General features: G+C 64.8%; 1 long non-coding RNA gene across 1 annotated transcript; it reads left to right on the top strand.

The window, feature by feature from the left end:
• Positions 1-8,569: 8,569 nt before the first annotated feature.
• On the top strand, positions 8,570-11,275 carry LOC138846235 (uncharacterized). Its single transcript, XR_011383706.1, has 3 exons — positions 8,570-8,985; positions 10,063-10,919; positions 11,094-11,275. It is a non-coding gene; the product is annotated as an uncharacterized lncRNA (long non-coding RNA).
• The last annotated feature ends 2,301 nt before the right edge of the window (positions 11,276-13,576 follow it).

Raw genomic sequence — 13,576 nt, 5'->3', positions numbered from 1 at the left:
TGGGCTACGGAGCAGGTCACTCAGTTCCCAAGTATCTGAGGATTTTTCCAGCTCGCTTTCTCTCATTGGTGCCTAACTGGACTCCGTTCTGGCCGGGGAGCACGCTGGGCTGGAATGCTTCCTGACACGCTGAGAAGCCTTGACGCCCCCGCACCCCCCCCCGGACACGGCCCGGATTCGGCAGCACTCGGTGTGTGCTTCAGAATGTGTGCTGTGCTGTTGCTGGGGGGAGGGGCAGTTCCGTCACCACGCCGGTGAGGTCACGCGGGTCGACGTGCGCAGGTCTGCCCAGAGCCAGTCACTGAGAGACGCTGCCGACATCCGTCACCGCGGGCACTGGCGCTGCGGCCACTTCCCACCCAGCTCTCGGCTGTGGCCTGGGAAGGCAGTGGACGATGCCCCGAGTGCTTGGGCCCTGCACCTGTGTGGGAGACCTGGGAGAAGCTCCTGGCTCCTGGCTTCAGTCTGGTCCAGCCCCAGCTGGTAGGACCATCTGGGAGGCCGGCACCGCGGCTCACTAGGCTAATCCTCTGCCTTGCGGCGCCGGCACACCGGGTTCTAGTCCCGGTCGGGGCGCCGGTTCTGTCCCGGTGCCCCTCTTCCAGGCCAGCTCTCTGCTGTGGCCAGGGAGTGCAGTGGAGGATGGCCCAGGTGCTTGGGCCCTGCACCCCATGGGAGACCAGGAGAAGCACCTGGCTCCTGCCATCGGATCAGCGTGGTGCGCCGGCCGCAGCGCGCTGGCCGCGGCGACCACTGGAGGGTGAACCAACGGCAAAGGAAGACCTTTCTCTCTGTCTCTCTCTCTCTCTCACTGTCCACTCTGCCTGTCAAAAAAAAAAAAAAAAAAGACCATCTGGGGAGTGAATCAGCGGATGGAAGATCTCTCTCTCTCTCTCTCTTTCTCTCTCTCTCTCTAACTACTTTTCAAATAAAATAAATCCTTAAAAATATTATACAATTTTTCTTCTTTTATTTTTTAAATATTTAATTTTTTATTTGAGACAGAGAGAGAGAGAGATAGAGATTTTCCATCTGCTGGTTCACTCCCCAGATGGCTGCAGCGGCCGGAGCTGAGCCCCCTGCCCGTGGCTGGCCCTCCCCAGGCACCCGCGCCAGGCAGATGCGGCTCTGGAGCGGCCTCGGGGCCTCTGGGGCGAGGGTCCGGGGACTGTACACAGGCTCGGGGATCAGCGAGGCGCGGTCTGCACTCTGGGCCCCGCGCTAGTGGGTGAGAAGGAGCCAGCCCGGCCGGCATCTGTGTAATGGGGATGCTGATGGACTGGTTCTGGGACAGCAGAGATGGACCAGAGCAGGAGACGCTGGCCAGGTCCCGGGGCAGGCAGGAAGCGTCCCCCACCCAGCCCTGGCCGGGCAGGGAGCCTCTGTCCGTCCAGCCTGCCCAGCCGTCCCCGGCCCTGAGGTCTGGGCTGCCAGGACACCGAGCGGTCTCAGTGTGGAGCCGGGGGCAGGTGTGTGCTGCGTGAGCCCACAAGTCGGGCAAGGGCAGGTGGCAGCTCCTGTCACTCAGCTGTCCACCCTGGGAGGCTGGAAGCCGAGTGAGGCGGGCAGGGGGTCAGTCCCCCAGGGAGACACCCCCAAGCCCTGCACGTCCCACACCCCTGCAGCAACCACGAAGTCAACTGCAGCTGACCCAGGCAAAAGGGGCGTTTGCTGGGTGGATCCAGAGTGGCTCGGCCGCAGCGGGGGATGGAGCTGGCTGCAGGTGCACGGGGGGGGGGGGCACCCAGGGGTCGCCAGGCCAGGCCACGCGAGCACTGCCCAGTTCTGTGACCCTTCGCCCTCCCACGCCCAGCCCAGCCGGCACCCTTGGGACCTCAGTGGTGAGAGTCCACTGCCACCCACAGGGATGCGCTCTGTGTGACAGAAGGTTCCGGACCGTCGGGAGCAGCTTTGGCTGATGGGCACGTGAGGCGGCTTCCTGTGGCTGCCGGGACACACGGGCACACACGTGTTGCATGATGTCATCAGTCCCCGTGCGTGGCGCTTCCCGCACCCAGGGGCCACCTGCCCTCCTTGGGCTGTGGCCCCGCCACCCTCTCCCCCACCCCGCACACACGCCGCTCCTGCTGCGGTGTCGCCACCTCTCTCTGACCCCCTTCTCTCTCTCTAAGCACTCGGTGATGGCCTGGGGTTGCCTCTGCCTTGTGGGGTCGCAGCCCCCCTGCTGGGCGTCGGCAGCCTTCCGCGGTCTGAGCCCCGCTGGGAGACTCACGGTGCACGTGGCTGGCTTCCTGTCGCGACTCCTCCCATGCTGGCCAAGCACACGCGGTGAGTCCCGTGTTCTCTCTGCGGCCAGGTGCCCACAGCTGGAGGCGGAAGCTCCTGTATCTTGGGACCGTGATGGGGGCGATGCAAGGATCAATGCCTGCGCCCCGGCTGCACAGATGTCCCAGTGGTCAGCCCCCCGTGGTCAGCCCACCATGGTCAGCCCCCCGTGGTCAGCCCCCATGGTCAGCTCACCATGGTCAGAACCCTGCGGTCAGTACCCCATGGTCAGCCCCCTGTGGTCAGCCCCCCATAGGTACAGGGAACGTAGGCAGAGCTTCCCCTGCCCCCTCCCTTCCCCTCCCTGCCTGTGAGGACCCAGGGCCAGGGGCACGACTGGAGGAGCCAGAGCTCAGTCCTGGAGGGTTTTTTTTGTTGTTGTTTTTGACGGGCAGATTTAGACAGTGAGAGAGACAGAGAGAGACAGAAATGTCTTCCTTTTCATTGGCTCACCCCCCAAATGGCCGCTAGGGCCGGCGCTGCACCGATCCGTAGTCAGGAGCCAGGTGCTTCTCCTGGTTTCCCATGCAGGTGCAGGGCCCAAGCACTTGCGCCATCCTCCACTGCCTTCCCGGGCCACAGCAGAGAGCTGGACCGGAAGAGGAGCAACCGGGACAGAATCCGGTGCCCCAACCGGGACTAGAACCCGGGGTGCCTAGGATTAGCCTAGTGAGCCGCGGCACCAGCCAGGCCTGGAGTTTGAAGGAAGGGCCCCGCTCCCTCCTCCGTCTCCCACCCTGCCCGACCCCATGGCTGTGGTCTGACTGTGCAAACGAAATCCCCTACGCCTGCCAGAGGGGCCGCGGGCATGAGGCTGTCCCCTCCGCGGTGGCCTCCGATGACATCAGAGAGCAAACTTATGGCAGAAGCGAATCCAGTGCCCCCTGCCCCCCTACCCCGTCTTGTTCTTCTGCCGTCGGCGTGGGCGCCACAGCCAGAGGCCCTCGCTGGGGCTTCTGGAATTCTGAGAACTGAATCTCCACTCTTTACCAGGCTGCACAGGACAAGCCGGGGACAGCCCCCAAGGAGGGGGAGACACGGAGCCCACACAGGCCGTGACCGAGCCCTCCCTCGCCAGTGCCCATGGGCTGGGCGCTGACCACCGCCCATCGGGTGTTGGGGGACAAGGTGGCCCCTCTGCCCGAGTGTCCAAGTGAAGCGTTGGGGGCTAGTGGGCGTGGCCAGGAGCAGCCTGTGCCTCCCTGCCGAGCCCACGGAACACAACCCCGAGGTTGTGGGCACCTAGGACGGGGCAGAGTTTGTCGCCACGCAGAGACCGTGGTTTCGGCTGGCCGCGCGGCTCTGCGGTCAGCGCCGGCTGCAGCCGCCTGCACCCAGGGATCCGGCCCGGTCTGGCCGAGCCCCAGAGAGAGGAGGGCTCGGAAGACCAGACACCAGGTTCATGCCAGGGCTTTGTAAAGGAAAAGCGGCCAGCTCCGCAGAGGGGAACTAGTACTCAGGGCGTGGTGTCCAGCTCAGCTCCGTGGGGGTCTGATCTGCCTCCAGTGAAGCCCTCAGGGCAGGCGGCAATCCACGCTCGGGTAATCACCACCTTCACCAAGACATCCGGCACTTCCAGAAGGTTCTCCCGGCAATCCATCAGCGCCCCACGCAACACTCGCAGGTAACACACCTGCAGCAGCGGGTGCGACGCCATCTTTCGCGCTCAGCGCCATGCTGGGGGCGTGGTGTGGGGGGTGGCGTGGGGGTGGGTGTGGAGGCGTGGTGTGGGGGGTGGTGTGGGGGGTGGTGTGGGGGTGGCGTGGGGGTGGGTGTGAGGGGTGGTGTGGGGCCGTGGGGCCGTGGTTTGCTCTCCCCCATTGCAGAGCCCTGGGCCGTCCACCCCCTCGCCTGTGTCCCCTCTCCTGCTGCCGTGGACGTGTTGGGTCTCTCAGGCACCACTCTTGGGAAACACTGAGGGGTGCGTTACGTAACAAAGTGCATTTAACGCGACATCCCATGTGGGCGCGGGTTCGAGTCCCAGCGGCTCCACTTCTGATGCAGCTCCCTGCTGTGGCCTGGGAAAGCGGTAGATGGCCCGAGTCCTTGGGCCCCTGCACCCGCGTGGGAGACCTGGAAGAAGCTCCTGGCTCCTGGCTTCAGCCCGGCCCCGCCCTGGCCTTTGAGACCATTTGGGGAGTGAACCAGCAGATGGAAGACCTCTCTCTCTCCTCTCTCTCTGTAAGTCCATCTTTCAAGTAAATAAATGAGTCCTTTTTTAAAACAAACCATTGTCGAATGATTGCTGGGTGGGGTGGCTATGCCCGGTGGCGTGGGATGTGGGTGCCCAGTGGTGTGGGGGTGTGGGTGCCTGGCAGTGTGGGGGTGTGGGTGCCAGCGGTGTGGGGTGTGGGTGCCCAGTGGTGTGGGGTGTGGGTGCCTGGCAGTGTAGGGGTGTGGGTGCCGGCAGTGTGGGGTGTGGATTTCTGGTGGTGTGGGGTGTGGGTGCCGGTGGTGTCAGGTGTGGGTGCCCAGTGGTGTGGGGTGTGGCTGCCTGGCAGTGTGGGGTGTGGCTGCCTGGCAGTGTGGGGTGTGGGTGCCGGCGGTGTGGGGTGTGGATTTCCAGCAGTGTGGGGTGTGGGTGCCCAGGGGTGTGGGGTGTGGGTGCCTGGCGTCCAGCCAGCACGTGGTGATGCTGCTGTAGTGGAGCCACCGGCTCGGGTGAAATCTCCCTGTGACGTGATGATAACGTGTGAGCGCGGTGAGCAGCAGCCCCTCACCGGCCGCCGAGGCGTCCCCAGGGGGCGTGTAGGGCCACGTTCGTGCCCTGTGCACAGCCGTGTTCGTGCCCAGGTATCCTCACATCCACGTCTGTGTGCACTCATGTCCATCCATGTACACTCGTGTCCATCCATGTGCACTCGTGTTTGTGTCCATATACACTCGTGTTCGTGTCCGTGTGCACTCGTGTCCATCCGTGTACATTCGTGTTTGTGTCCGTGTACACTCGTGTCCATCCGTGTACACTCGTGTTCGTGTCCGTGTACACTCGTGTCCATCCGTGTACATTCGTGTTTGTGTCCGTGTACACGCATGTCCATGCGTGTACACTCGTGTTCGTGTCCGTGTACACTCACGTTCATGCCTGTGTCCTCCACGTTGATATCCATGTACCTCACGTTGATATCCATGTACTCACATCCATGTCCGCGTGCGCCCGTGCCCATGTGCGTGTACACCCACATTCATGTTCATCCGTGCTCACGTCCACACCTCACTGCGTGTTTCCCCACGCCTGTGATCGGCTCACCGCTCTTGCTTCTCAGCCGTGGGCTACGTGTTACACAGGATGGCAGCACGCAAGTTCAAGGGTGGGCGTGTGTGCAACCCGGGGTCCCAGACAGGCAGGGCTGCAGCTCAGAGACCTGGGGGCCAGGCAGCTGGTAGTGTAGACGCTAACCCAGGTCTGCACAGTGTAGACTTACCCAGGTCTCAGCAGTGTAGACTTACCCAGTCTGGGCAGTGTAGACTTACCCAGGTCTCAGCAGTGTAGACTTACCCAGTCTGGGCAGTGTAGACTTACCCAGTCTGGGCAGTGTAGACTTACCCAGGTCCCAGCAGTGTAGACTCACCCAGGTCTCAGCAGTGTAGACTTACCCAGTCTGGGCAGTGTAGACTTACCCAGGTCCCAGCAGTGTAGACTTACCCAGGTCTCAGCAGTGTAGACTTACACAGTCTGGGCAGTGTAGACTTACCCAGGTTCCAGCAGTGTAGACTTACCCAGGTCTGGGCAGTGTAGACTTACCCAGGTCTGCAAGCTGAGGGCAGATTGGCCCCCGAGTGAGTTCACCCTCCTCTGTGCTTCTGTCTCTGAGCCCCCTGGGTGGCGGGGCGCCCTCTGCAGGCAGGGCCATTGGTTACCCGTGCACAGCCGCCCACAGCGGCCCGAGAAGCGGGGTGGAATCTGGGCCCCGGCCGGCTTCTGTCTCTGACAGCCACCTGCGAGAGGCCACTCAAGGGCAGGGGGCCCCGTGGCCACAGCCACTGACTCGGACGCCCGCCGTGCCACGGAGCAGCTGGGGGCCTGGGGCGGGCGACTGCGGGGAGGGGGCTGCTCTGCGGGTCGGCTCCGGGTCCTGATCTGGATCCCAGCTTCCGTTTAAATGAAGTGATCCTTACAAAGCCCTGCACACAGGGCCGAGCGACAGCTCCCGTGTGCCATCGCCGTTGGTGTTGGGGAGTCACGTTCTAATCGCCCCGACCACCTTCCCCCGGGAGACTTGGCACTTCCCCGAGGCCTGGGGTGCCCCTGGTCACTCAGCAGGACCCAGGGGGCTCTGGGGGCTGGCTCTGAGGCTGGGGGGCCCTGCCCCTCCCAGGCTGCCGGCCCAGGCCCCTGCAGCCTCAGCTTGGGTGTCCGTGGGCGGTAGGACGGCACCTCCCGGGCTGGCCTCTGCTGCCTCCCAGCCCCGTTTCTGCCCTCCTGAGTCTGTCTCCACGAGACCAGTGAGGACATAGAGCCCCGCCCCCATTCCATGCCCCGCCTACCCCACACCTGTCGAGACTCCCTTGGGGGAGTGCTTCTCGCCAGGGGCTCCCATCTGCCCACCCTGCCACGGCAGCCGTCGTGTGGTTGAGTGGGTTGTGCACTACACAACTCTAGGGGCCACGGCTCTTGGCGCCGTCTTGGTGTCCTGGGGCTCCCTGGGGCTCCTCCCCTGGTCACAGACCCCCCGCTCCCCCTCTGCTTCCCCAGCACTGGGTGGTAGCAAGCTTGCGGGGGACGAGGCAGAGCCTGGGCAGGTGCCTGGGGCCGCGGCTCCCGTGGGTACTCAGACACACGGATTTTGTGAGGGGTGCCACGTGGGGGGTGGTAAAGGCAGACGGGGCCCCCCACGTGACAGCCAGCTCGGCGTCATGAGCCGTGTGTGGCCCAGGCCTGGCTTCTGCCTCCCTCTGGGCCTTGATTTCTGCACCTGTGAAGTGGGAACGCAGAAACGCCTGCCTCCAGGGGCTTTGTGGGCTCGAGGTGGCCCAGGGTCAGGGAGGGGCCACCAGGGCTGCTCAGGGGCCACGAGGGCATCTGAGAGGGGCCGAAGGCCTCGGGGGCACATACCAGCTGCCACCCACACAGCCTGGCGTCCATGCCACCGGGCAGTGGGGCTAAGGTCACTTGGAACCGTGGAGGGGAGCGGGTGCTCCAGCGTGGGGCGGGAGCCTGTGTCAGCACAGAGGCCCTCGGGGACCCTGGGCTGCCCCACCCCTCCCGGGTCCCCAAGACTGCACCAGCCCCTGCCACAGGTGGGGAGGGGGCTGAGGGCTCTGTGGTGGCCCCAAGTGTGGGCAGATCTGCACAGCTGGCTGGGTCCCTGGGATCTGCACAGCTGCCTCCAGCTCCAGGCTCCGGGCTCCCGGGCTAAGCTGCTCACCTGGCCCAGGCCAGGTCCCAGGCCCTGCACCCTGGGTGCTGTGAGCCGGGGCCCCGGGGAGGCGGCCGGGCCTTCAGCCTCCGTGGGCGGGAGCAGGATCTGGAGGGGCCTGGCTGCGGAGTGGAGAAAGGCGGAGTCCCCAGCCTCACGCCTGCTGGGGCTGACAGCGGGCGGGCGAGCGGGCGATTAACTGACAGCGGGCGAGCGGGTGAGGGTCGCAGCACCGGGCTAAGGAGCCGGGGAAGCAGGTGCTCCCGCACTGCCCGGGATCTCGCATAAGTGGTCAGAGACGCACCCGCCAGGCTGGCCAGGGGCAGGACGGTGCTGGGGGTCCCGGCTCCTGCTGCCGCCTGTGCGGCCTTCCACGGCAAGAGCTTCCGATTGGGTCCACGTGGTGGGTGGGGCGGGGAGCGCGGTACGGGGAAGGCGCCGGCAGCTCCAGCTCCCGCGGCCTCGGCCAAACGGCGCTCGTGGCCGTGATGCTGCCAGGGAGGCGCCGTGTGGCTGTGAGGCATCTGCTCCTGCGCTGGCCGGGGTAGGGGCCGGGACTGTGCCGGGACCCCGGAGTCCTCCCTAGGCCACCTGGGAGACAGGATGCAGGGGCCCAGAGCACCCCACACCCAGGCTCCAGCCCTGCTGTCCCTGCCCTGGGCCCTGCACACTGGGCACACAGGACGGGCCACCCTGCTGGGCTGGACTGGGCCAGGAGCCCCCGTGCCCGTGTGGCCCAGCTCGGGGAGGTGACTCAGCAGTGGGCCTCCGTGGCTTCCCGGCCTCTGGCCCCGACCCGCTGGCCGGCTGGGCACTCGATAACCTGTTTTGAAAGAAAACAAACTCTTTGGAAACTGCGGCTGGGAGTACAGACAGGAAGTCTCACCCCCTCCCCAGGGGGCGGTGGACATGGGAGTGGGGGGTGGTCTCACGAGGCCACACCCCGCCCTCGTGGCCCTGCGTGGAGCCGAGGTCTAGGCTGGGGCAATGGGGAGCCACTGAAGGTTTGGGCGGGAGAGTGGCCTTCGGGGAGCCGGGCAGTGTGAGCTGTGCTGGGGAGGGCGGGGGCCGTAGCTGACCTGAAGGTTGAGCTGGGGCCAGGTGAGCAGGACAGAGGTGAGTGACACCTTCAAGCGGGAATCCGTGGCCACCTGGGTCCCGGGCCTCCCGGCCTGCTCAGCCTCAGGTTCTCATGGCAGGAGTTGGGGGCCCCAATTAGGGGGGCTCTGGGAACCCCAGCAGGGCAGAGGGTTTGCCCTGTGGAGTCTGCATGGTCAGGAAGCCTGGATCCCTGGTCGGGCACCGGAGGGGAGAGCTGACCCTGGCTTGGGCGTGCGCTGTGAGTAAGAGAGCAAGGGAAATCCCTCTGGGGCAGCCGGGTTGGGAGGGGGCTGCTGGCAGCCATGAGGGGCGGGGCGAGGGGCTGCAAGCCCAGTGGGACACGGCGGGAGCTGGAGACCCTGGGTGCAGCCGGCCAAGAGCCCCGACGCTGGCTGCGGGTCTGACTCGAGGCTTCGTCCAGCTCTCACACTGGCTACGGGCGCTCTAACCTCCAAGTTCCCATCGAGAGCACCCGAGCTGGGGACCCCAGGGTGCCCGGAAGAACCCAGCCCCAACCTGCCCATCCAGCCTCCAGGATGTCACCAAAGAGGTCGCACTGAGAATGAGGCCACGGTCACGGCCGCCGATCCCGAACACCGGGCGCAGCGTGACACGTTCCGCAGGGGACACAACGAGGCAGATTCTGGGGGAGAAGGAGGAGGGGGCGGGACCCGTGCGCGGGGGAGAAGGAGACAGAAACCGGGCTCCGGGGGGCTGGGGTCTTGGGGGGCTGGGGTCTTACGGAGCTGGCCGAAGGGGCTTCTGCTCAGCAGGTGCCTGCCGCCCCGGGAGCGCCGGCGGCCAGGTCCTGGAGGCCAGCTGGACCCCGTCCTGCCCAGCGCAAGGCTGCGCGCTGCACCCTGGAGGGGGAGGGTAGAGCTCTGCTTAAAAGTTCTCCCAAAAATCAGAAGGTCGCTGGACAAAGTAACAAAGTAACAGTTGCCAGGCAAGTGATCTCCGGGAAGACGGGTCGGGGCTGAGATCAGCAGGCTAATCCTCTGCTGGCGGAGCCAGTGCCCTGTACCAGCGCGCCAGATCCAGCCCTTGGCTGCTCCACGTCCCGTCCAGCCCCCTGCCCTGCCCGGCCCACACCCTGCTTCCCAGCCCTGCTCCCTGCACGCCCAGGCGCGGGCAATGCAGCTCCACTCTGTAGACACAACCCAACAGGTGCACCAGCCCGAGAGTCTATGAAAACCGCGCCAGGCCCACGGGGTGCACTGTGAGGGATCCGCCCGGCCCCGCGCCTGCCCTTCTCCTGACGCCCCGGGAGCTCCCTGCGAGGCCTGACCGCAAGCTCCCTGTCCCTCCACTGCAGGGGCGCGCGGCCACCGCGGAGGTCACGGCCACAGAGAGTCCGTGGGACACGCCTCGTGGCAGATCAGCCCGGAGAAGAATTAGGGGGAAGCCGGGTCTCTGGGGTGAGACCCCACCTCTGCGGTGGCCGGGCCTGGGGCTGAGAAAGGAAGCCCCTCCCAGAATCACTGCTGAGCGCGGGTGAGGTCCGACCAGGCGCCGGGGACGCCGGGCGGTAAGGTTGTCACGAAGGAAACAGCTCACTAGGAAAGACCCGCCCCCTACACGCACACATACGTGCACAGGCACACAGACACATGCAGGCACACATGTACATGCACAGATCCACATGCACACACACATACACAGAGGCACATACATGCACATGCTTGCCTGCGTGTCCATACATATATGTGCTCATGTGTGCACACACACACACTTGCACCCACACACCTGGACCACCCATGTCACTCCTCAGCGGAGAGTGACCAGGAGAGCTCACTGTGGGCAGGGGAAGGCAAGGCCTGAGCCAGGTGTGAAAGGGGCGGGGCCAGGGGCGGGCCAGCCAGCAGGCCAAGTCGGGGTGACTGGAGTTCACCCCTCCCTTCCCCAAGGGGCCCTCTTAGACTGGAACTTGGACTTCTCAGGGCAGTTACAGCCTCCTGCCCTCAGCCACGAGGCCTGCCCCACAAGTCATCCAGAGTGGACGCTGTGAGCTGGCTCCCGCCCAGCCCCGTCCAAGGCAGAGGCCCAGAGATGCACCTATCCCCAGGACCCTGTCTCAGGCGCACCCCAGGCACGGTGAATGCGGGAGGACACCCAGCTGCAGAGGTCACGCAGAACCACGCAAGCCCCCGGGAGCCCCACCCTGCCTCACAGGTCAGTGCTGGCCAGGGTGCTGAGGGTTCTTCCATGAGTCCATGGAGGATGGGATTAGAAGACGGTGCTCAATAGGGCCGGCGCTGTGGTGCGGTGGGTTAACGCCCTGGCCTGAAGCACCGGCATCCCATATGAGCACCGGTTCGAGTCCTGGCTGCTCCACTTCCAATCCAGCTCCCTGCTGTGGCCTGGGAGGGCAGTGGAAGATGATCCAAGTCCTTGGGCCCCTGCACCCACGTGGGAGACCCAGAAGAAGCTCCTGGCTCCTGGCTTTGGATCAGCTCAGCTCCAGCCATTGCGGCCAATTGGGGAGTGAACCAGTGGATAGAAGATCTCTCTTTCTCTCTCTCTCTCCCTCTCTGTGTAACTGTCTTTCAAATAAATAAAATAAATCTTGAAAATAAAAAAAAAGACGGTGCTCAAAAAAGGCAATTTTAGATCCTTGCGGCTGTGGGACCCGCCAAGCCCTCTTGGAAAACGTGTGTTATAAAAGAGCTGCGCCCAGATCTCAGAAATGCTGGCACCAAACCAAACTGCTCACCCCGTTTCCCCAGAAGCTCCCCAGGGCGCCCTCAGAGGTCACCTCCTGGGGTCTGGGCGCGTCCAGGGCCAAGGCCAGTTGTCCAGGATGCTCGCAAAGCCTGCAGGGTCCCCAGTGCCCACCAGCAGCTTCTGCACACACAACCCCCTTACGAACCACGAGAGCACGGGGACTCCATGCTCGGGCTCACCAGTCTGCCCCGTGGTCTCAACATCATGGGGTCAGGACACAGGCACGGGGCCATGGTTCCCTGCTTCTGCCTTCATTCTGCATTGCTATTTATCCAGGGAAACGGCACGAGGGGTGCACCATTGTCCTGTGGTGCACACACTGTCCTGGGGTGCACATGCTGTCCTGGGGCTGCACACACTGTCCTGGGCTGCACACACTGTCCTGGGCTGCACACACTGTCCTGGGGGTGCACACACTATCCTGGGGGGCACACACTGTCCTGGGGTATACACGCTGTCCTGGGGTTCAACACTGTCCTGGGTGCACACGCTGTCCTGGGTGCACACACTGTCCTGGGGTGCACACGATGTCCTGGGTGCACATGCTGTCCTGGGGTGCACACGCTGTCCTGGGATGCACACGCAGTCCTGGGTGCACACACTGTCCTGGGTGCACATGCTGTCCTGGGGGTGTACACACTGTCCTGGGGTGCACACGCTGTCCTGGGTGCACATGCTGTCCTGGGGGTGCACACGCTGTCCCCTGGCTGCACACACTGTCCTGTGTTGCACTCGCTGTGCTGGGGGTGTACACACTGTCCTGGGGTGCACTCACTGTCCTGGGTTGCACACGCTGTCCTGGGTGAACACGCTGTGCTGGGATGCACACTGTCCTGGGGTGCACATGCTGTCCTGGGGTGCACACGCTGTCCTGGGTGCACACGCTTCCTGGGTGCACACGCTTCCTGGGTGCACATGCTGTCCTGGGATGCACACGCTGTCCTGGGTACACACGCTGTCCTGGGTTGCACTCGCTGTGCTGGGGGTGTACACACTGTCCTGGGGTGCACACGCTGTCCTGGGTGAACACGCTGTGCTGGGGTACATACGCTTCCTGGGGTGCACACACTGTCCTGGGGTGCACACGCTGTCCTGGGTGCACATGCTGTCCTGGGTGAACACGCTGTGCGGGGGTACACACGCTTCCTGGGGTGCACATGCTGTCCTAGGGATGCACACGCAGTCCTGGGGGTTCACGTGCTGTCCTGGGGTGCACACGCTGTCCTGGGTGCACACACTGCCCTGGGGTGCACACACTGTCCTGGGGTGCACACGCTGTCCTGTGTTGCACTCGCTGTCCTGGGGTGTACACGCTGTCCTGTGGTGCACACGCTGTCCTGGGATGCACATGCTGTCCTGGGTGCACACGCTGTCCTGTGCATGGGCAGGCCAACTCTCTCAGAGGTGCAGTAGGTGCTGCAGGGCTTTCCTGTGCCTCTGGTCGGTGTCCTGTGCAGAGGCCCTGGGGCGGGGCTGGAGCAGGGAGCAGCAGGGGCCGGCCACTCTGCGTCGGCCGCCGTGGGGATGGACGTTTACTGCGACAGAAGCAGCGACCCGGCTGGGATAGTGCAGAACAGAGACGCAGTGCAGTGCGTGGCCTCTGGGGCTGCGGGAGCTGTGCTGAGCGGCCGGGCGCCGGGTGCAGGGCCCAGGCCACGGCCAGCACGGAGGCTCAGCAGCAGCAGGGCACGGCCGCCAGGTCCTCCAGCAGACACGGGGGAGCAGAGGTGGCGAGGATGACGAGAGGTGACGAGAGGTGACAAAAGGAACAGAGGCGGCGGGGATGATGAGAAGTGACAAGAGGACCAGGTGGCGGGGATGACGCCCAGCGCAGCCGAGCTCCAGCCGTGAGCTCCTTGTCCCCCTCCGTCTCCCCTGGGCCTCTGTCCACCCCGCCCATGGCGCTGGAGGGCTTCAGCATCCGTGGAGGACCCTGCAGAGGTCCCGGGGTGGGGTGGTCGTCCCCAGCTTCATGTGCAGGGGGTCCCCAGCCCAGGCCCCGGGCCCGTGAGCCCAGCTGCAGCTGGGGCCGTCCCAGAGGGCATGAGGGTAAACCGGGCCCTGGCGGCACGGGACAGGTGTCCTCCTGAGAAGAGCAGCTGGGG

The sequence above is a fragment of the Oryctolagus cuniculus genome, chromosome 1, assembly GCF_964237555.1.
Source record: "Oryctolagus cuniculus chromosome 1, mOryCun1.1, whole genome shotgun sequence".
Classification (NCBI taxonomy): domain Eukaryota; kingdom Metazoa; phylum Chordata; class Mammalia; order Lagomorpha; family Leporidae; genus Oryctolagus; species Oryctolagus cuniculus.
The sequence above is the reverse complement of the archived record's forward strand: the minus strand, read 5'-3'. Positions and strand labels throughout refer to the sequence as shown.